Genomic DNA, 24,334 nt, shown 5'->3' on the forward strand with positions numbered 1-24,334 from the left:
ATTCATGGACTGAATCCCTTGTAGTCCCTCAGGTTGAGAATGGCTGGATGGCGGCGCCTGGCCCCAACTGGCAAGCGGCGCAGCGAAGATGCCAGAGCAGCAGCACCAAAGCCTTTTCGCCCAGAGCAGGATTTGTTATGACATAACTGGTTAGTCAAGCTTTGAAAAACAAGCTAGAAGCCTCCTTTCCTTTGGCACGATTTGTCACATTTTTATATTAACCTACTTTTACCATTTACCATCTGGTGCACAAATTAACTAGTGTGAAGGAAGTTGTTTTTAATTATTTCATCAAAGTCTACTTACGGTACATCTCAACAGTTTTCTCTGAAATTGACCGGAATATATTTTATTTAAATTTATTTTATGTTTATGTACTGCAGTGTAAGTACTCAGTGTCTACAGTTCAGCTCTTTACTGCTTTTATAAATACAGCCAAACGTTTGGCGTCAGCACTGTACAAGTTCACACACAAGCATCGGAGGCTGTCAAGTTTTAAGACAGTTCCTGAAAATGATGTTTAATTAGTGTGTGTCTGATTAAGACCTAAAGTGTTTGGCCTGAGGGTGATTAATTCTGTCTTTACCTCAAGCACCTGATTGTCCAACTACTTTAATTAACTTGATTGTCATGGAGCGTGCGTGTGTGTGTGTGTGTGTGTGTGTGTGTGTGTGTGTGTGTGTGTGTGTGTGTGTGTGTGAGGTTCTCACTTACTGCTTGGCCTAGAGTCAATGTAAATCAATACTGAATGAATTGGATTGTATCTCCCCTTCTATGAACCTTCAGAGCACCTCGCCCTTCTACAGCATAAACCCTGCAATTAAGGTTAATGAATTCGCCTTCGTGATTAATAGAAGATAGGTATCAGACACAGGCAAATTCTGCTTCAGGATCGGGCCCGGATTTTTAAAATTTCTCGTAGAGAAAAGGACAAATGAAGTATGTTCCATTGTTTTAATTTAGCATAACCAGTTGCTTTCTCCTTCTGCCCATGTTTAATGTTGTTTACATCAGCTGTGATGCATAAACAAGTCAGATGATGTCATGTGCGCTGTTGCCTACAAGTCACGCTGCAACCTCACCAACAGAGGGCGCTGCAGCATTGTGCATGGCTCCAGCACGGTGCCGTTTGATCAGGCGCCCTTGATCACACTTCCCTGCTCTAGTTGGTATGTAAGAGCAGCAGCAGACCTGACAGTGAAGGAGGCACTTACTGGGAAAGGGGTGCGGCTGAAGGCTTAAGATGTGCTAGAACTTCTCCTGATGGTCATTTAATGTAAATGAGTGACTGCGGCGCACAGGGCACCCGCTGAGATGCATGGATGCTAATATGCTCGCCTTTATTCCTTATCCTTAATAGGAGACACCGGCTTGGCTCCGGGCCAGCTTCCCTGGCCTAATTGGCCTCGAGGCCTCTCGTTGGTATGATCCATTGATTAATCTCACTGCAGACGCCGCTACGGCAAAGTCACAGGAAGACGAGCGTGAAATAGCCAGAAACACTGGGAGTAAGTAAGAGGAAATCCTGGCGCCGTGTCTCCTGCTGCTCTCCTCTGTCGCACGATGGGGCGTTCGCCCTGTGGTGCAGCCACCAGCTGATTCACACACACACACACACACACACACACACACACACACACACACACACACACACACACACACACACACACACACACACACACACACACACACACACACACACACACACGCTGTGCTGTTACCAAGGGGATGATGGCACCAACAACCGGGCTGCGTCTACGTTGGGGACCCTCACAGATCTATAGACACAGGCTGCTAACAGTCCCGGAGGAGACAGTTAGAGGAAAACTCCTTCACAGCCACAGCACCCACTTTGTGTTTGATGCGTCTGTGGCAGAAGTGAATGATGTGACTCCTCCATAAACCCCTTTTCCTGATTCCATCATCTCATCCTCTTGCTCCGCTTTGCCTTGGCCTCCTCATCCACTCGCTCCGTTTCAGTGTAAATAGCGTCTATGCTTATCAGGACGTTAATCCTCCGCTCTCATTCTGCACAGCCTCCGTTCAAATGCCACAGAAACGTAGGGGAGGAATGTTTATGGGAGCCGTGCGTCTCCTGCTCCTGCTGTATTGCATTTATGATGCACAGCGAGCCTTTTCCACTGTGCAGCACGCTGTGAGCAACCAGAGCTGTCCAGAAGTCACGGCGGTGACAACGAGGATCATTACACACTCTTTCTTCCGTGCCGCCGCTCCTCTGTATTCTCCCCGCGCCTCCGTGGAATCTGTCTCCATCGCGGGCGCCGGGCGCACGCGTGGGGGCGTCGGCCTGAGCGTCCGCGCGTGGACCCCGTCGGCAGAGCCGCGCGCTCCCCTGCACACGATCCTGACAATCCGCTGATCCTGCTGCTGTTTTATTGTCAATATCGCTCGGCTCAGGGGTCGCGGGGGTCGACGGCTGTTGACGTGGGGCTGGATTGTGGAGGCAAAGATGATGGAGCTCTTACAGAGATAGAATAGCTGTATCTTGAGACCGCTTGCAGGGAGGTACTGGGCTATTATGAAATCTGCTCCCTATCAGACCTTCACTCAGGCACAAGGAGAGGATATAGGCCGATGCATCAGAAAGCACAGGTGTTGACTCTCCCTCGTCCTCCTATAGCTCCCTCTTACCACCCCCCCCCCCCCCCCCCCCCCCCTCCCTCTCCCACATGCACAGATCTTCCTCCTTAGTATTAGACCACCTGTGTTTACCGGTCAGCTCATAGTGATATACCTCAGGTCCTGCAGCTCACACCAAGGTTGCTCTGAGGTTCCTGACGTAACAGCCTGAGTCGTGCCCGTTAGCGTGGGAGCTGGTAACGACACCACAACGTGAACACACTCAACGAAACAAGGAGAAGCGTGAGACAGTGAGATCAAACAAAAAAAATCTGTTAGGCACGAAAGAAAATTGATCTTGCTGCGTGTCCTCGGCACATTGGAACAAAAGTCAACATTCAGGCTATTTGGACTCGGCCTGTGTGCTTTCGTCGGACGGAGTTGAACTTTTGTATCATTATTACGTTTCAGTCTGTCGTCACTTAAATTTCACCGCTGGATGTGTGTGTGCAGACACCCGTGAGTCCAATGAGTGCGACTCAAAGCCGCTGTGCTCAGAGCTGCAGGCACGACGGGCGACTGTGGGTCAAAGCCTGGAAACAACACACAAAACAAAAAGTGGAGATGTGATAATGTCTCTAATTTGGTTTAGTAGCTTTCTGACTCCACCTGTTTACACTGTGCATGGCTGGAGCAGCTATTCAAACATTTAGGCTGGAGAAAGGCTCAAGGTGGACGCCCAAATCGCACCGTGAATGTGAATCTGATTTGCGAGACAAGAATCATTTAAAGTGACTCCGAGAGCTCATTCTAAAGCCCGTCTGTCAGCTGTGAGAGAGCCCGCTCTAATCCATTGTCACTGGGTGGATTAATTTGCATAATTCCTCTATTGTGCAGTTCCAGATCTTTTCCCGTCTCCTCCTTCACAGGCGAAGACAGGAACCAAGACGACTGTCAAACCTCGGCTACTTGTTGCTCTGGAAACAGGGGTGGAGGAGGCAGAGGTGCAGCAGGGCAGGAACCAGAGGTGGCTGAGGAGAAAAGGAGTCAATAAGACGAGCTCAGGAGCGGTGAAACAGGCGGAATGAGTGAGTGAGGGACAGGAGGAAACAGGGAGGACCGATGGGGACAAGGAAGGAACCAGTGCTCAGTGGAAGGAATACAGTGCAATTTTCTGTTACTTAAAAAGTCATTTATCTATGTCGACAGTCTATTAGTCATGTATTGGAGTGTGACCCCCTTTACGCACACCCTCCCTCCATCACGCCCACAGTGTGTGTGTGCACGCGTGTGCATCGCTGCACGCTGTGTCTGCGTGTCCTCCGGGGGCGTGAGGCTGCGCTAAGTGGCACGAATCAATATGTACTTAAAGGGCGGAGCTGCGCGTCTCACAATGACCAGCGTGTGAGACGGTGCGATGCTTAAATGCGTTACAGCTCAAAATGTGACACGTCGACGAGGCGAGAAGGAACATTTTGGGCTGCTGGGTGCCTCGGTGTTCAGAGTTAATCCCTTCATTCAGAATTAAAGCTGAGTCATGGTGATCTGGGAGTCTGATTATGACTCTCGGTGGCAGGAGGCTGGGTGGGTGGGTGGGTCCACACACACGGCTGGACTTTGACACAGCAGCTGGTGATCGTGACTACAGACGCACGCTGTCACAACTGTTCCGTAATCTTAGGAAAGGCTGCATGCAGGAGCCGGTAGCAGGTGCACCCCCCCCCCCCCCCCCCCCCCCACATCCCAGCGACGACCACCTGTGGAACAAGAGGCCGCACAGGACGGACTGGGACGACGTAGGTCGATACAGGCAAAGCCGAGGCCATGAGAAAGTAAAGTTGAGTGGGATGAATTCAGATTGAGCGTTCGCCCCCTCTGGCACGTGATGCCGGCCCTGCAGAGACCCCCCCCCCCCCAGCTCTCCCACCGCCCTAATAAGCCAAACAGCGTGTCCTGCTGTAATCACCGTGATGTATTGAACGTAATTGGCTCTGCTAATGAGGTTATAATTACGACAATTCGTTTATTAATTAGTAAATATTCATGATATAATCCGATAAATCAGTGAAACCTGGAACCACACTGCTGATGTATATACATATATATATGTATATATAACTTTTCTTTTTATTAAACATCCGGTTTGGTTGAGGCTGATGAAGGGACATGGTAGATCCACGCAGACAGAGCCCTGGTGGGGTGAAACGGCCGCGCTGCAGCCACAGCTGCTGCAGCTGCTGTGACTGGGTGCTAGCAGTGAGCTCGTAGCCACGCACGCAGCTGCTGAATGGGGGAGTGATTGTGAAGCGCGAGCCGAGCAGCTGATGCCAATCAGCTAATGCGAGCTCCGGCGCTCCGGCTGCAGCGCGGCTCCGCTCCGCCGGGCCCGACGGCGGGGACCCGAGGAGACGACGCACTGCGCCGCAGACGACGTCTCGCTTTGAGGCGCCTGACATTTGACTGACATTCTGGGCCGTGCGTGCGATCACAAACTCATTGGGCGTCTTTAGAAAAGCGCGTGCTTGGCTGGTGGTTAAGGAGCCACCTGAGAATATGCACCTGAATCCGCGATTTCCTTCCTTCCGCATCATTTCTATGGCGGCGCTTTTCACAGCTTACATTTGGGCTCACAATCAGCACTTTCATCCAATGTTGCTTCCAGGTGCAGCAGGTAGCGCTTTCTAGGTTAAACCCTAAAAAAATCCACAGTATCTTTAAAATGTGACTATTTAATTGTGCATCATTCAAGTAATAGGTTGTGGAAAAGGCAGCAGAATAACCAGAGAGTGGCTGGTGATACGCCTCCTCAGAAGATTCCCTATTTATTCACAAATGTGACTCTGCATACTTTCTCATTTCCAGCCTTACTTCGTATTTAAATACTAATCCTCCCAAGCTGTCCGGTGCAGCGACCGCCTTGAACTGTCGGCCAATGCTGGAGGAAGATTGGGTTCGGCGCCGGCCTCGCCTGGGGGGAGCCGCACAGGAGCGGCGCCAGACGACGCATTCCTCATAATTATGAATGAAAATGAGGGGCCGCGATTGTCCGCGCGGCGCTGCGTCGAACTGGGGGGAAAAAAAACAGGTCGGAGGAGGTTGTGCCGAGTTCCAGACTGAATCTATTGATTGGGCCATTCGATACGTTCACACCTCCTCTGTCGTCTCTGCAAAGCACGGCGTTGCCTGCGAAACCAAGTCAGTCAGTTCTCAGCCGGGGGAGAAAAAGCCACGGGTTCCGGAATGCAACCTTCAAAAACACCAGAGCAGCCGCAATCAGCTTACGTTTCAATTACTCCCCCCCCCCCTCAAATCTCATCTTGTTACACAATCACAGGTTTTGCTTTCGGAGTGTCTGCAGGAAACGCTGTGCATGTTTATTCATGTGGGCTGCAGCCGAGCGGAGTGAACCATCCATCAGGACACGCTGGATGGCGGTGACTTTCTTCTTCTGCTCCCCTCCTTTCTCTTCGCACCTCCACCTCCGCGCCCCGTCGACGGGCGCCGCGTGTCCGGCGGAGCGCGAACGCGGTAACCACGGCGAGGCTTTGCGGAAAACAAATGCCGCCCTCGCTCGGCTTGTCACCGTCATAGATCATCAGGACGAGCTCATAGTCATTACTTCCACTGTTACGCTGAGCGATGGAGCAACAGACGCGGCGGCGGCGTGTGATTGGGGAGTTGAGACGCATCACGCTAAGGACACCCGCCGCTTGATAATTGTCACAACACAGGCTGCGGACTAAAGAAGCGGACGCGTGCATGTGCTATTATACGAGCGCAGAGACACAGGCTCTGTCTAAACACGCCGTAATGGGCCAGTGTGTGGTTTAAATTCCCTTTGATGCTGCCAATGTCCCCCACTGCTCACCATATTACTCTGCTCACATCAAACAGGTTGTTCTGGGAAGAAAGGGACATGATGACATGACTGTGACTCGCTATTCAGTTCCTCCTGACATTGGAAAAAAAACCCGGACTCATCTACCCCTTTTCTCTCATTCTGTGTTTTTCCTTGCCTCCATTTCTATTTGTGCTTTTTTTTTTTAAATTTATTTATCACAGTTAGAGGCTTTTCCATCTGAATGCGATGCAAATTTGAACCCTACTTAAGGAACGCAGGGGAAAGAAAGCGCCGGTAAATGGATGTTTCCATCCTCTATTGTCGTGTGAATTACTGTTATGTGACAAATAAGCGGCGACGCTAATTTTCCAGTCTGGTGCCGTGAAATCATGGCGGAGGGAAACGAGCACAGCAAGACGACCCCAGAAAACCAATCAAAGCTCAGACGGGGACAGGAACGTATGCACGCTGACGAACGGCACCGCTCGCGTTGCTCCTTAGCGGCGTTCATGACACCATCTATATTCGTAGGATTAGTATTTTTGCTAGGTTGCATTTGTTCCTCATCTGTTGGTTCTGTTCCATCGCCTTTTAACCCCGAAACTTTTTCCAATGTTTTATTCCATTAAATCTAAAACCCAACACCCTGATCCAAACTCCTCCTTCTCCATCCTCTCCTTTCAGCTGCTCCTGTTTTCCTCTTCCTCCTTTGCAGCCCATGTCTGTATATATTATCACACCATGGCCTTTTTCATTCTGTTTTTTCCCATCTACTGTTCCTCACCATTCTGTGTGTGAGTCACCCGGAGCTTGTCACAGCAGGCCGGCCCATCATGGCTGCTTTGCAGATGTAAATGACCTCGCCGGGGGCCGGGCTGGACTCCCCTCACCCTCCATTTGAGGCGTGTGCCCATGCATGTCCATCTCGCCGTACGTGGAAATGTACTCGTACAGATATAATACAAGTGGAGGAAAGGAGCAGGGAGGAGGCGGCACTGATTTGCCTTATGTGTGCAAATGGATGCATGTATGCGCCGAGCTGACCCGAAGGGACATTTGTATGGTGATGTCTGCAGATGATCCCATCGGTATGGACGGCGCGCACCGATCTGGAGTGTGATCTGTGATTGCCGCCTCTCAGCCGCCTCCTCCCGTTCCCTAATTCCACAGCCACCTCCCAAACCTGTCCAACCTTTCTCCTGCGCACACGTCTGTCAATCATGTTCACTGCAGCACAGCGACGCGGGGACACTTGCTTCAGTGCTAATTGCAGCCTCACAGTTTACACTGGAATAAACCAGCATCTCTGTCTGCTCCGTAGCCCTTCACAGAGTCATTATTAATCCCAGCACAAGGCTCGGGCAGCTTCTATCGACTGATATCACATTAGAAAAATGAGGTATGATGTACAGTAGTTAGGGATGTGTATAAAAGTTCCTCTTTTTCTTGTCCGACAGCTCAGGGAATCAGTGAACACACTCTCTCCACAGAGCCACACCTATTTATGGCTAACTTGTAGGTGGCACTGAACGCGTCATGGCACAAATTACGCATTAAAGCGGCTTCTATAAAAGTCTGACAGATGTTCACTGAGCGGCTGAAGTCCTGAACTGGTTTAAATATGTCCACGTTTAACGTTTAGGGTCTCGGTCCCACGGTGCTTCCATCAAAGCTTGTTTCTTCAGTCTCTCGAAGGACGTTGGCGCGTCTAAAGAACTTATCACTTCTTAACATGTAGAAACTGGGGAAATGAGGCCCAGACAAACTTCAGCACAGCAGTAACGTCCAGTGGCTGCTTCAATTAGCCAGGTGCAGTAAAAGACGCAGCATTTGTATCAAGTGCAACTGAATGTGACACCACAAACACCTCAGAGGAGAAACGGTTGCATCCGGGACGCGGCTGCTTCAGAAGCAGATCTGCTCCTTGACCCCGAATGCTACTTGAGTCGAAAGAACAAAGTTGAAGACAAGTAGTTCCTGTTCCGATTTATAAATGTTTAACTGAGTTCTAGTCAAATTAGTTTTGGACTGAACGCCTCCCATCTCCTGTGTCATGTTCTCTGCTCATCAAATTATTCCTCTTTATCGTCTACATCTTGATTTTTGCCCCTATCAAATATTTAATCGCCTAAATTTTGTATTGTGAACGGCGCACTTGCAAATTGAATCTCAGCTTTTATAGATGAGCCTTTTGTCAAATTTGATCGCGGCCGAGTGAACAGGAGGGATCCGCGTTCTCAAATAAGTACTTTGGGTTTTCACATGAGAGAATGAGGTGCGTTACTTTCAAGCAGGGAGTTGCACCATCTTACGTCATGTGTGTTGAAGCTGATTGTTACAAAGCCTCCAATCAGAAAGGATCCGTCTGATTGTTGTGCGACAGCGGCGTCGCTGAAACGCCTCTCTGCTTGTTGGGCCTCTCCAACCACACCACGGTTTACGCCATCACGCGTAATTGTCCTCGGCGGCTTATCTGCTCCCGGAGACAGGATGTACATACAGTCAGTCCTCCTCTGTCCCTCCTTCAATCAATCCACAGAGAGAAGGTTAAGCCCCCCCCCCCATTCCCACCTTGCGGCTGAGCCTCGGATAGAGATCAGACGGCAATCAATTAACTGTCTGTGTCATTACAGGATTAGCTCTACCTACAGCGTGGTCACACACATCTGGAAGCTTGCCCAATAATGGGCAGGTAATAGAGCAAGTGACTGCGTGTCCCCTGGGGAAGATTAGCGCCCCATGTCCCATATTAAGTACAAGACCGAGGGGTAACGAAGGAGCTCAGCGAAAACAAATGTAACCGGAGCCCGAGCACTCGTGGGTGCGTTGTAATAAGACCTACGACACGGGTTGTTGGATCACGGAACACGCGCCCGTGACGGGAGCTGGAAATGATCAGCGCCGCATTATCTCAGGGCTAATTTTAGTCATGCTAGCTCAGTGGCTGCACGGGACAGAAATGTCAGCCTGTTATTTAGGCTGCCATTTTGATTCAGACCTTAATATCCTCGCAGGCCCTTGACAGATTGCCACTGTGTTTTTGTGCGTGTTCAACACACCTGACGCCACGAAGACGATGTGAGCAACAGGAGAAACGCTCCGGTGCCGTTAAATTCCCGCCCGGCTTTAATTGTGACTTTCTCCTGGTGGTTTATAAATAAGGTTGTCTTGGCTGAATGTCCCATACAGTACGTAAGCGTGTGCTGCAGCCGAGGATATTCTTTTTCAACTGCCTCATGCAGCAGCCATCCATCTCCCTGTCAGAGGCAGAAACACACACCAGCGCAGTAACTACTGTGTCATGTTCAAGGTAGCCCCGTACAGAACAGTGTTGATCCTACGCGGTCCTGGAGCTTCAACAGGCCCCATTCCTCTCAATAGTTTCTCATTATCTACCCTGCTGGTGTTTGAGTTTGATGGATTGTTCATAAAACATGCATGACCCTCATGAATTATTGTGAGAGAACATCCAATAAATTGTTTTAGATGGCTTATTACAACATTACTGGCCTGGCATATTAAATTATTTGCGATCCTGTAAATCACAGAGGCGATTTGAAAACAACCCATCAACGGCATCTTGGTGACATTTCGCCACTCTCCCCGCAACACGAGCGTCTCCGTCACTGTTCTTTTTAATTACGAGGAATCCTGTCGTCGATCACATTCCATTAAGTCTTTAATAAGATATAAACAGAATCGGAGGAGATGAATCTGGGGGAATCTGCCGGGCTGGAAGAGGAGTTTTATGAATACGATCAGGTTAACAGTGATTAATGTCACTTGGTCATAGAGAGACGACTGGAAACTTCTTAACTTTCACGTTCTTTTTTTCTCGCCGAAATGCAATAATACAATAAAGTGTGACAGGTAAGCGTAATGAAAGTAAGTGAAGTCAATAAAAACAAAATAAAAAAGCAATTAAGTCTAGTGATACAATCACATTTTTACACAATATTGCATTTTGAAAGATGCATGACAGAGAGTTATTGAGTTCAATCTGTGAAGTGACAAAAGAATAAAACAGGCAAACATAAATGAGCTCTGCTGTTAAAGGCCTGGCTTTAGCTTCTAGAGAACGACTGCACTCGTCTGTCATTCACTGGAAGATGCGTCTGCTCTGAAAGCTGGGTTTTGACTGAGTGTAGACTTTGACACCGACGCACCGGTGCTCTTTGCAAATGGACACAAAATTGGCCATGCGTTTGAGTCGCGTGACCCGCTCTCACCTTCCCCGGGTCCCATGGGGGAGTCAAGGAGACAGGAGGGGGTGCACGAGGGGAGGAAACAGCAGAAGGGACGCTCGGCCTGCTGCCACCGACCTCCGGGTCCCAGAGGGACTCGAGTCAAGCTTCAAGAATAAAGTTGAAAGACTGTGTGACTTGGGCAACGGAGCGACCACAGGGATTTCCAGCAACAGATTTAAGTGGGAGTTTGTAAGAGGCCACTTCATGGAGGCTCTCGGGAAACACTTGCAACGTTAAATTAACGGCGGAGGGCCGCTCATGGACTTCCTGCTAAATACTGAGGTATTCAGCTGCGTTTGGCTGCGTTTTCCCGATCCTTCCCAAACAGGATACGGGTTTTGGGACACAAACAGCGAATACGTGGGAGAGCGTGTTGAACCTCCGTCGGCTTTAAAGCTCCACAGATCCACTCGGAGGCTGAAACCGAGTCATTATTCCGACCAAAGGCACAGGCTGAAACATTGCTTTGCACTCGGGTTCCAGCATCAGATGTATTTGAAGCGCAGCTTCATTTGATTTTTAGCTCATTTATTCACATTAAGATTCAAGTATTGTAGTGAATGTGGCTCCTGCGAGCGCAGACATGAAAAGAGCCCCAGATGAAGGGAGGGAGCCAGGCAGAGAGTTGTGTACATTCACCACCTACCTGCACCCGCCGCGTTTGATCCCAGCCCCACGCCTTTGAAGTGTGTATGCCTTTGTGCTGGGCCCAAATAAGGCTGCGTGCGAAAAGCCTGCATGCAAGCGATGTCGTCATTTACCAGCGCACACACACACACACACACACACACACGCACGCACACACACACACGCACACACACACGCACACACACACACACACGCACGCACACACACACACACACACGCACACACCAGCGTCTGTGTGCGTCGCAGTGGTGCCCACACAGATGGAGAATAAAACGGGAGGACGCTACGATCACCCACAGTTACTGCACGTGGACGCTCTCGTCATCACATTGGAGGACTTATGTAATATGGATATTAGAGATGACCTGAAGCTGTGATCAATAAACCATTGGCTCACTTTCGTTGTGTACTGCATTTGCTGGGAGACTCTTGAATAAATGTTCTGGAGTGATCGCAGTTTTTGTGATGATTAGCTCCACAGCATTTATCTACAAACGCTATTTACAAATGTGGAAACAAGGTGACATGAAAGACTCACCCACTACTCACCCTGTGTGATCATCATTGACCCCTCCCCACACACACACACACACACACCTTAGTGTGATTAGTGATTATGCTTTTCAGAAGCTGCAGGTTTCTGTAATAGTAAAAAAATGTTTTATAAAATGTTTGCTCCATAATTGACACTTTGATACTTTCTGATCTTTGCTATAAATTAGGAAAATACAGATAGAGCTGGCAGGTGATAAAGAAATTAAAGAGATTTAAGGGCTTTTATTCTCCACTTGTCTTCCCTGTGACCAGCTGTTACTCAATAAATCATTACGAAGCATGCTGAATCCCAATTAGCCGCTCTAGATCTTTTCAAAATAAGATGCCGTTTGTTCTGCAGGCCACAGACATTTTAAGAGCAAAGCCCACATGAAGACACCGACAGAATTCGATTTGAACCGATCATGAAATGCAGATATAAGAAGCTTCGAGGACGCCCGGCTTTCGTCTGGCTCCAGCCGCAGCCTTCGTCACACTTGACTGCAGGCGCAAACACGCGCGCCCAACATACAGTGTTTAACTGTGTGCAGGAGCTTCTGACTGCAATAATAGAGATTTTATTGTGGCGCTGCGCAGTTAACTGTCAGATGGCAGAGCGAGGAAGCAAAAACAAGACGAGCTGCGGCGAAGAGCAGGAAACAAGAGGAGCGGATGAGCTGTCACTCGCACTCTGGGTTCTTAGGGTTTAATATCTCTTTCTCATGCACACATCTAAACCTCCTCTTCATCTGCTGTCACCGGATGCCAGCTCCGTGTCACTTTCACTCTGGATTTTCGGCTCACGACGGAGGAGCTGAAGGTCAAAATCGTCACCAACAGTGAGCTCGGTTTAATGTGACTGAACATAAACCCCTGACAGGCCTGAAATAGTCGCCTCAGTAGATTGATCACTTTTACCAGTGTCTGCTGCACATCCTTTAGACCCACTTTTATTCATTATGCGTAATAAAGTGGAGCATAAGCTTTATGAAAATTGACAAGTTTTGGCAGCGCCTGACGTTGCACAGAGGATGTGAAGCACTGTGCTGCAGTGCTTTGACTACGCTTGTTTTTTGAGTCACTATAAACCAGTGTTGTATGTGATGAGTGGATGATGGATGGAAATGCTCAAAGCATATGTTGCACACATGTTCTGTGCCTATTTGTAGATGTACCTTACACACTGCAGATTTCTTAAAAACATAAAGCAATTTAACGCTTATTACAGTTTCTGCAGAAACTTGTTTTAACTTTATTCCATTTAGGTTTGTTACAGTTAGATATATAGAATCATATATAGATACAATCTGCCTGACTCCGTGTCTGGGTATCTGTCCAAGGCCTGAGCTGCAGGAATCAGGAACAGCCGCTTCAATTGCTACATTTTACCCCCCCTATTTCCTCCCTCGCTTCATTCGCAGCGGTTTCAGTTTCATCCGCGCTTTAGTCTGATCAAAGAACGCCGACAGAGTCGGTCCCATAAAAATGAGCCTTGTTGAGTGAGAATATTACATAATCACGATCGTACCCATCAGCCAATTTTTATTGCTCCAGTCATTTATTAACTCGCCGTGATGCATTGATCTGTGATTTGAGACTATTATGATCAATGACAGAATGAAACTCATAATGGATTTTTGATTTAGGCTAAAGCTCATTGAGGACGAGCAGTATATCTGACACAACACGCAGATATCTGTATTCATCTGAAGGAGCGAGTCAGGCCGCGTGTCCCGTTTCCTCCTGTTGTGGGGACATAAATCTGTTTAGTTACACAGGCACATTGTTGGGGATCAACTTCCTCCTGAGGAATAGCAGGCGGCCCGTAAAGCAGCAGTACGTGTGTGCGTTTGATTCGAAGAGGGCCGGCGAGTTTGTGGGTAAGGTCACACTTTGCCAGATATCAGAAAAGCAATATTCTTACAAGTCGAGAGGTGTGTGTTGGGAGAGAGGAAGGCCACAGTGGGAAGAGGGGAATTGTGGGATGTGGTGCTGATAGTCATCTGTTGTTCTCTTGGACTTTGGCTGTGGCGCCCAGTCTGTGTACTGTACGTGTGTGTGTAGCTCAATTCAGTTCAGTTCAATTCAATTCAATTTAATTCAGTTTTATTTATATAGCGCCAAAGTTATCTCAAGGCACTTTACAAGCTAAGGTTTAAGACCTTACACAACTAAACCCAACAGATCCCACATACAGCAAGCATTTAATTGTAATAATTCCAATTTAACAGCATCAGTGGAGAAAAAAAACTCCCTCTCTAATGAGGAAGAAACCTCCAGCAGAACCAGGCTGAATGTGGGCGGCCATCTGCCTCGACCGGGTGGGGAGAGGGGAGAGAGAGAGAGAGAGAGAGAGAGAGAGAGAGAGACAGAGAGAGAGAGAGAGACAGAGAGAGAGAAAAGCACAGCAACAACAACAACAACAACAACAACAACAACAACAACAACAACAACAACAACAGAGCACACACAGGCAGGATGGTTGGACCCGCAGCTGCCCATCACAGACACAAAGCTCCAAGTCCAATGATATGTGTATGTGAGGATAGAGTAAAGGAGAGAGAGAGAGAGAGAGAGAGAGAGAGAGAGAGAGGGGGAGAAGCACAACTACTGGAGAGAAAGAAACAAGGTTAGTTAAACATGGAACAATGATGGGAGGTTATTGGACAGAATAGATAGAAGGAAACAGAGGAGCTCAGTGTATAGATTGAGTCTCTCAGCAGTCTATGTCCTCTGTCCTGTCACACTCAATGGTGACGTGAAGGCGTCATTACAGCTGTTTTTCACCAAAATAAGCAAAATCTTAAACTGTTTTTTAATGCTGACAAACCTCTGACCCTCCCAACATTCACCCAGGATGCTGCTTGTGTAAAAATGTTATGAACAACCACAGTGAATGTGTTTCTTAAGTATATTCCAAATAAAAATGTGCTGCGACTTAGTAAGCATAATAAAGGAGAGCCGTAACCTGTCGCTACAGCCCTGGGAGCAGGTGCACAGATGACTTCCCTGGATTGAAATGCAACTCGACTCTATGCAAAGTTTTGCAGCAGCGCTAATGCGATTCTGAAACCCTGGCTTGTTAGTCTCGCAGTGGAAGTCTAAAGTTGAATATTACATTAAGAAAAAGGCCTGCGATGCAAATCAAAGCCGGATTCAGGAGAGGAGCTTGCGTGAGACCCGTGTGCTGCGAGCGCGTGGGGGGGCGTCCACTCTAAAACGCAAATCCTCAACGTGAGAAAATAATTATTAGCTATTTGTGGAAATGGCAGTTTATTACAAAAAACCCTCTGAAGCAGCGATTAAACATAATTGCGATCAGATTTCATCACAATACGTGGCGACGCGCGGGGACCACACTGACTCGTGTGAGGAAGATAACATGCTAATCTGTGGTAGGATGAACTAACACAACTTGTACAGGCAGTGTTTTATCTGCGAAACAAGAAGCCCGGAGCTACTTCTCCGGCTCGCTCCGAGATGTCAATCAAACCGCTGTGCCCCTGAGTGCCGGCTGGCTTAGCATCCGGCAATTCACTGGAACCACGCGTGGAGAGCAAATGTCTGTTAAGTATATATTTTCTCTGTATTATTTTTCTGACTGCACCTGATGATTACCGTCATCAGCTAAAGGATAATTCCAGTTATTTCCAGCCTTTTGCATTATTTACCTAATGTGTGTGTGCTATTGTCACTGGCAGCGATCGACTGCGTTCAGCACATACGCACGTCGAACCCTGCAGCTGCAGACTGTACTGCTTTCCTGCAAAAAAATAAAAGCATCTGACTGTCAAAGACAAATAAAAGACAAAAGGAATCTACAAAACAGCATTAGATTTTAAGGTCCTAAAGGGCTGATTCTTCACAACACATTGTGAAGACACTGGCAACATTACAAGATGTGTTCTTGAGGGTTTTAGGCTGGACTCCAACTTCCCACCACTCAAAGATACGTTGCATATATTCAGCCGAGGTAACAGCAGGAACAGAGGGTTTGGGGGCATTGTAAATATAATATAGCACATGGCACGAGTGTCTAATTCTAAGAGGAAAAACAATGAGCGTAGAGTTTAATTATCAGCTCAGATAATAAATAAATGCATGTGATTCGAATAATAAGTACAGGCAATGTCTTTTTTTTAGATTACATTTCATTTTGCAATCTCCAAAACCTCACATTTTATTTTGAAAAAAATGAAGTGGCCACAGAGCGGCTCATGCCGTGTCATCAGACGATTCCCTCGGTTCCTGCAGTAACTGTGACTTGGAAGGATGTTCTGTGGGTGATGTTGTGTGAGGACTAAGGTCACGGACCTTGTGTTCTGTTTTAAAACCTCAGCTGTTCTCGCCACCTGAGCATCCCCGTTTGCCATCGGTTGGCTCGCGTTTCCGCCCGTGCCTCCCTGCCTCTTTAAAGCGCCACGCGGACGTGATAATTCTTTTACTGTTATTTTCAAATGTTGTTTGGACCTTGTTGTCAGCTGCGGCTTTGAAATTTGCTGCTGCTGCTTAGCAACAGGCAACACACCTGCTGCTTCTTTCAGCTTTCCAACTGATGAGCCGATGCTTTTTACAGGCCAAACACAGCAACGTGCGGGCCTTCCCACACACGCTAAATGCCAGCGTCGCTAGCTCTGTCATGCTGAAATTAACCGCGGTTAGGATTTTTTTTTGCTGCATGTCTGAACTCCGTGAGAATAGCTAGCTTGGAATTATTTTATTTTCACAGTCGGGGAAAAACGGATCCATTTCAGGCTAAGATGAATGTGCTTGTATCTATTGTGGCATTGACAGTGGCCGGTGAGGGTGCTCTTCATTTCATTCGAGTCACTTTGGGTGATCTTGCACGGAATGTTCTCCACGAGCCTAACTCACCATCATGGACAAAACATGGGCTTCTACCTTTCTGCAGCTTCAAATAAGGACACTACAGGATTTACAGGTTTCAATGTGCGATAGAATAAAACAAACTTTATTGACCCCACATTGGGAAATTGACCTTTGCATTTTTACCCATCGCTGGGATGTGTGGGTAGTTTAAAGTGTTTTGCTCAAGGTGCCAGAATCAAGGCTCCAACCTGCGACCTCCTGCTTTCCAGACCAAAGCTCCACCTACTGAGCAACCACTACTGATGAAATCACTTACAGCTACGAGCGGGACACGCCTAAAAATGACCAACAGACCAATGGTTGGTGTGATTTGATCACAGAAACCTGAACATGTGCTTTCTATGTTTCTTTCTTAAGAAACCAATCTGTTAAAGAAATTTACTTTTTGTACATAAGCAAATAAAATATACAAAATAAATATATACAGTATTTTGAATGTTATTGATTTTGACTCTGTTGCAGTTGCAATCATTGTTTTCCAGGTCTCCAACAACAACCCCATCCTAGCTACTGTAGGAGAGATAGTTCTCTGCACCAAGAGGTCCACTTCTCATCAGTAAGACACAAAATCCTGCCAAACAAACCCAGGCACAGCTGTTCTGTGAAGTCCAAAGCCCGATTCACCTGGAATAGTGGGAATTTTAATTGTCCTTTCATGTCTAAACGGTTGGAACCGTTGCTAGCCAGCTCACAGCCCATCTGTCCAGTCCTCTGATGTCCGAGTTCAAATGCGAACCCTCTGCTGAACTCTGCTGAAAGTGCACTCGCCAGGCTACTAAACGGTTTGTTAATTACCGTGGACCGGAATCTAACATCTTTGCTGCACTTAACCACAAGGTCCCCTCAGATCTTCTTAAGAGCTTTGCCGATCTTCACGGGCTCGTAATTGTTCCTTCTGACTGAGGTCTTACAGGGATCGTGCCTGATTCTTTGTATACGCTGTCTTAACAAAATAACATTTTGAGTAATGACATAAGAGGCATTAATGGCATGTTAGTGGATAAAAGGAGCCAAGGTGAGGAGAAAAGAGAAGCCCAGAGGATGAAGGAGGTCCCCCAACATATAATCTACAGCAGAGATTGTTCTGAATGACCTGGGGCATCGTTCACTACAAGCTTGATCGAAAAGGAAGCTCAGTGGAGTCGGCTTCTCGAACCTGAACTGGTTTATAGTTTGGACCAACTCAAACTGACATGTAGAAGGTTTGGAGTTGACTCAGTATGATCTACAGGGGAAAGCAGTTTAAGTTGCAGGAGGAGTGTGACAATCATTACTTCTAATGGCGGCTGCAGCCATTGTTGTAAATGTGTAGCTTTGCATTTGCCAAGAATCCTTTTTCATAGAGGTAGAGCTTCAGAGGAAGGAGTGGGGTTTTTGGGATTCGTTTCAATCAAAGTTATATTGACCCTTAGAGAAGTTCAATAAAGAATTGCTGGTTATGAGTTAAGATGAGCTTGGCCTCAGAGAGTGTAAAGAGTTGCACACGGAGTTGATTTATGAGATCATATATCTGGTTCCCACAGGTTTTGACATGCCTCTGAGAAACATCTTCAAAAGGAAGAAAGATAATTTAGGCCACGGCTTTAAGTTAACTGTAGAAACCATGGAACCTCAACATGCTGCACTTACCTACAGGAGAGTACAAGAAGATTTATTCTATAGTAAACAAGGCAGGAATTAAATAAAGAAATTTTACAGTACGGGCAGAATATTACCAATTTCTGCACAGCCCGGGTTTTCTGCTGCAGCCGAGTCACTACTGTAGCCTTTTAACTGGAAAAGATACTGAAGATTTTAAGTGATTTCATAAGTGCATAATCACCATAGTAACCACTCCACCTCACCTGTAGGTGTTGATTACATCGCGGTGTGTCGCATGGCATGCACTGGGGACTCAGCCCAAGAGCCAGCGTGCCTGCTAAATTAGGATCATCACAGTTTCAACTGCATCCATAAAGTAAAGAGCAATAACTACAATCATACGTATGTAGGAGACAATCAGCATCCTATGAATAATATGAAGAACAAACAGCCGATGTACTTTCATGGGCTAAAGGAGGCTAATGTTTGTGTTTGTGCTAATGATCATCATGAGGATGGCTTTTCTGGAATCTCTTGAGCTTTTTTATGTGTGTTTTATTTTACCAATAATAATAATAATCCTCTTATTGCATATGTTTCAACCAGCTTCATGCACTTTGTATGAACGGCTGGAACATAGTCTCCACACAAACAGTTAATTGCAGGAAGGACTTAAAAGGACGGACTTAAAAAATAAAAAAAATAAAATATTAAAAATACAGACTCAAGAGATCACAGTAGATCTTCCTTGAATATTGCAAGTTGTGAGAAAATATGACCCCATCAGCAGAATGAAAGTCAAATGAAATGAGTTCCTTTACTTGCTTTGCTGTAGCTCAGAGCTTTTACTTTGGCCAGAGGAGGCGCTGTCCAGGTTTCATTGTCTAACGTTTCCTCCCTCCCTTCCTCTCAGGCTCCCGCTCAAGCCACGCCCCCTTCCTTTGCCACGCCCCTCACGTTTAGTCAGTCCCACGTTTTCCCCTCTGTTCCTCATAGCCAGGTGAATTAACTCAACTCACACGTGCTTATATGCTGCTTCCTCACTCATTCTGGCCGGTCCGTCTGATCACCGGTCAGGGCTGAGCAGCAACAGAGAGATGAAGGACCAAAACGCACAGTACAGGAAATAGAGATTGAATAAAGGCGGGTTTTACGTCAGTTTGGCGTCAGTTCCGCTCGGTCTCCTCTCTTGTAAACCTAGTTAAGCGAATGCCATCTTTTCCATAGCACCATGTTCCCAGACAAACTTCCCAGCTTTTTCTCAGTAGACTCCAGGATGACAGCACTGATTTCATGAGCAGACTCCAGGTGATCTTTTTGACGTTTTCTTCTTATAGATCAATCTGTCATAGGCTTATGTTTCTGGACCACCTAGCGAGCTGTACGTCCTCGCAGAATCGCCTCCTCCTGAACGGGAACGGCCATGGACCGCTCTGTTTACAGGCGGCATTCCTGGTCACTTCTTTCATTTTAATGCGCAAGGTGTTTGTGAAATATGACAGGGATGAGCAAGTATGAGTGTGTTTGTGTATGTGTGTGTGTGTGTGTGTGTGTGTGTCTTATAACTGAGGGGAAGCAAGAGGAGACGCAGAAGATGAACATGCTTTATGGCAGTAGTAAAATTCTCCATGGTCCGTCTGCTAGAGAAGAGCCAAGGGCAGAATGTTTACGGCTCCCAAACATTATAAACTACCTCTGTGCGTTTACCTCAAGCTGCTGTGTTTGGTCAGCCATGTCCTTCCGCAGCAGTACGTGTGTCAGGGCGCCGCGTCTCTTCATGAATACTAACCATCGTTCTGTTTCACTATCATTAAATGTATCTTCGCTATTTCCAGCCTCATCTTGTCTCCCGGTAAGGTCGGGAGCACTCAGGTGTGATTTCATGCCGTGAATATCAACCGGTGCACTGTCTACACGGCCGCAGTGCCCGAACGTGAGCTTGTCCCCCTTTGTTACCGCGGTTACCGCCGTGTAAACAGAACAGCACACCGCTACTGCCCCGTTTCCCTCCCATCAGTCGGCCTCTTCCAGCTTTAGACTCACTAGTTAATCTGCAGTTCATTTAATGGCAGCTAATAACAAAAATCATCTCCACGTTGAGGTCGCCTGCTCCGACCTTGTGTGTGAGCGCACGGCGTCACCTACCGTTCAGAGTCAGAGATACGAGATATGAGAGGAGAGGAGCCCAGTGCGTCGCCATAAAAACGCTGAGATTTGGGCGATGTTCACTCTGCGGCGTGGGTCTAATATAACTTGCTCGCGTACAATATGCAGACTCTACAATGAAACGCGCTGTTGCTGCCGCACACCTAAAATTTCGAGCACCGCCTGAATTCTGTTCCAGTCTGACGAAGGCGCCTCTGAACCCGTCTCACGGTGCAACTTAGGGCCGCGAGATATTGCCGTAATAAAACATCTCCCAGCGTCTGGGACGGCACCGGCATCGTAGCGTTCTCCCACCACGAGATAGTTCCAACTCACCTGAGCCACCTCCAACTTTAAGCTTTATTACAGTGGAAAGTTTTAAGCCTAATCCCAGAAGTAGAGGGAGTGTCTGCATTCTGAAGCCAGACTTGGAGCCTGCAGTTAAAGGCTCCTCAGAACCGCAGACGTGTGAGGTGTTCTCCTCAGCTCAGTTACAAAGTATCATTTAAAAAGACATTGTGCTGGAACACATTAAAATAAACCACCAAGACTTAACAGAACAATACGGAGTTATCGTTATCATCATCATTATTGTAGATACTGTAACAGGAAGGTGAAGGTGTGGGAACGGCCTGCGAGCAAACGAGCACCTGTGAACCGCCCAGCTCACAGTTATTTACTGTTATTTATCAGGATATCTCTGAGAAATAAGAGCTGTATTTTTGGGCTAAAGCGCTCCATGCCAGGTGAAAACCGAACGTCTCAGTCTCCGCATGCACACTCAGCAGTCACAACAACCAAAAAAATTAACTATCTGTGACCAGGAATTATATTAACCTCCCACATGTTTCTCAAAATCCAACTATGCTGCGCTTAATTGCTTTAGCTGCAGCGGCTCTTGGAAACAAGTACAGGACCTTTCTTCCTACTTTGTGGAGTACATCATGCACACCTAGGTCCTGGTACACAGAGGCACTCCATCTGAATCCTAACACCATTTTACACTCAGACTCTGAAAGCTGCTGTCAGGGGATACAAGATTTATTTGCCTGTAATTGCCTAATTTTGCCTTTCCTGCGGGCTCACGGGGAGCTGCAGCCCAGCGATAGACAGCCTAACCTTGCCTACTGAGGTACAGTCCAAGGATGTAATACTGTCAGCTGCACATAGTCCTCACTGGTGATTTATCATCGTGCCCCCCCCCCCGCTCCCTCCCACACTCATCCCAACCTTGTGCTTGAACAAACACTTACCGAGTTGCTATGCCTCCGCTCATTGAAAGTAAACTGTGCTGAGTGTTTGTGTTTCGACGCGAGGCGGGGGTCTGTGGAGAGAGGGGACGCAGGACTCCGGCGAGAGGGGGAGACGCGCCGGACGACTGCAACGCGGCCCGGATTGGCTGTTTGCTGGGATCAATAGTCTGAACAAGCAGGCGAAGGAAGTGTCTTTGTTTTACGGGAGTAGATTCAGGTCAATGACGAAGCGTTGACTGATTATGAGTGTTTACTCCATCGAGGACCCGAGGGGCCCGATCGGGAGGACACGGCCTCACGTTTGAGCTTTCAGCGTGGGATTACTGATGATTAATAAATGCAGATAGTTACTGGCTGACCACTAACAAAGAACTCAGCATGCAAACCAGTGTTAATGGAATTTGTACCTGGGCCGTGTTGCGTAACGCACTGACCTGGGAGTAGCCATGTGATCACAAACGGGTGATGTGCTGTTTAAATTGAGGTGCATGAAGCGTGAAGCCTATGTCCCGTTTTTTTTACAGCGCATGTGGCAGCATTTGCTCAATTTTACTCCTTATCTGCGGGCTTAGGCCGGGATATGCCTGGGTTTACTCTGTATACCGCTCAGTCGCGAGGCTTAAGGCTCAAGTGCAAAATTATTCTAAACAATCTCGTATCCAGTCTATAAATAATATTTCGCTCATTGCTAGTGAACTTTTTTTTTGTGACCTGCACAGTTTCTGTCAAGGACATTCAACAAAGACTAAGGTATTATACAAGTATATCAGTGTAATTGCTCATCTATGGCACAAACATGATTTAACATAAAAAGGCAAGAAGAAAAATCTGTTAATGTCCTATAAGTCACACAACAAACCGAGTTAGAGGAAACCTTTGCAGAAGGAGCATTTAGAAGCATTTAATTACAGACACACGTCCAGGTTTCTGGAGCTGGAGGCAAAGCAAAACAAGACGCAGGTATTATTCACGCTATTAATTACCTGAGCAGGAGCTTGATAAGTCAGACTGTCAGCTGTGACAAAATCACCACCAAGGTGATTAGAGACTGTCCTTCTGTAAAATGGAATGAGCATCTGTTGCTAAAATGGCAACCAGTCACGAAGACGGCGCCGTCCGTTCAAACAAGTTTTATCACAAAGGAAACTACTGATAACATGAGAGTGATTATTACCACTAGTGTGATATTTCTGGACTATTTTGGGATTTGATCATTTTACCTGTTATTGATTTTGTCTTTAAAATGTAGAGCGGCTGCAGTTCCCCCTCCGGCCCGTTGGCGGCGGTGTGGGTTGTTGTGAGCGGAGGTTCTCTGGTTCTGGCTCAAGTGAGTCTGGTTTCAGGGAGTTGGGTCTATATTTGTACTCATCCTTGTAATTGTTCAGGTCCAGTCTTGTCGTTACCTGTTTGCTCCACTTCCCCGGCCTCTGCCTCCATCTAGTTACCTGCAGTGTTGGCGCTTCAGTTTCTGCTCTGCACTAATTTAGTTTTCTAGTGTTTTTCAAACTGTTTGTTTCTTCTCTTGCCTCTCAGTGACTTTGTTTTCTTACAGTAGTAGTTCAGATTGTTTGTAATTCAACTGTTTTTCAACTGTTCAACTGCTTTGTGATTTCTCGTTTTGCTAAATTTAGACTTTTTCCAGCCTTGCTGTGATTTTTCATTCTGTACTTTTCATCTCTTCTGATTATTTTTCTCTTGGCCCTGACCGGTTTGCTGTGAGGTTTGTGGCAGTAATAGTAAGAATCTTGATTAGGTCACCAGGACATCACATGAAATCAAACCTGACAATGAGATGTTTTTACTTGTAATCAGTATCTACTAATATCTGTTGGGAGACTAATTAACTTCCCATTTAAACACCACGTGCTTAGCAAACGGTGGCTCAGCCAACCTTTAACCACTACAGCGGTCCAATTAGCCAGAATATCTGAGAACACCTGCTTAGGTCTGCAGAGCTGCTGGTATGAGTTCTCTTGGTCCAGACTCGGTTCTGGTGCAGACTCTAAACTATCATGGTATTTAAGTAGTGCTCAGCATCCTTGTATGAAATTAACCACCCTGTGAAATGCAGCATGTGCACTTTCCATTACTTACAACTGTTCCTGAATATTATTATAATATAAGGGGATTTTGACACTTTTTGTTCTGTGAAACAATGTGCCACTCGAGCTTTATCCATAAATCTGGGCATTATAAATAACTGCTGATGGAGGCAGGAGATCATGCTCTAAGTGCCTTTTCTTTACTGGAGGTCCTGGTCTCCCAAGCTGCCACCTTAATTTGACCTCTCAATTTACCATTACGCTCATAATGGCTCCATTCATCAGTTAGAAGTCGCTGGGTTAATTTTTTTCATCATAGAACTAAATGGAAAGATTAGCTTAGCAAATTACCGCTGATGAATGACCCATTATGAAAATGAGGCATCCAGGGCAATGATCACAAGCTGCTTTGCCTGCTCATGCTCCCGTTACGTGGTCAGTCTCTCAGATGACCTCGTGTCCGACGCCGGCATTAAGTTCAGAACGTCCTAAATGGAAAACAAAGCAGGAAACCTTTTCTTGTGACTCTGTAGCAAATGTGTCTTCAAAGGAAGTGTTTGCTACGAGTTACTA

Source organism: Betta splendens, chromosome 3 (genome assembly GCF_900634795.4).
Source record: "Betta splendens chromosome 3, fBetSpl5.4, whole genome shotgun sequence".
In the NCBI taxonomy this organism is placed as follows: Eukaryota; Metazoa; Chordata; class Actinopteri; order Anabantiformes; family Osphronemidae; genus Betta; species Betta splendens.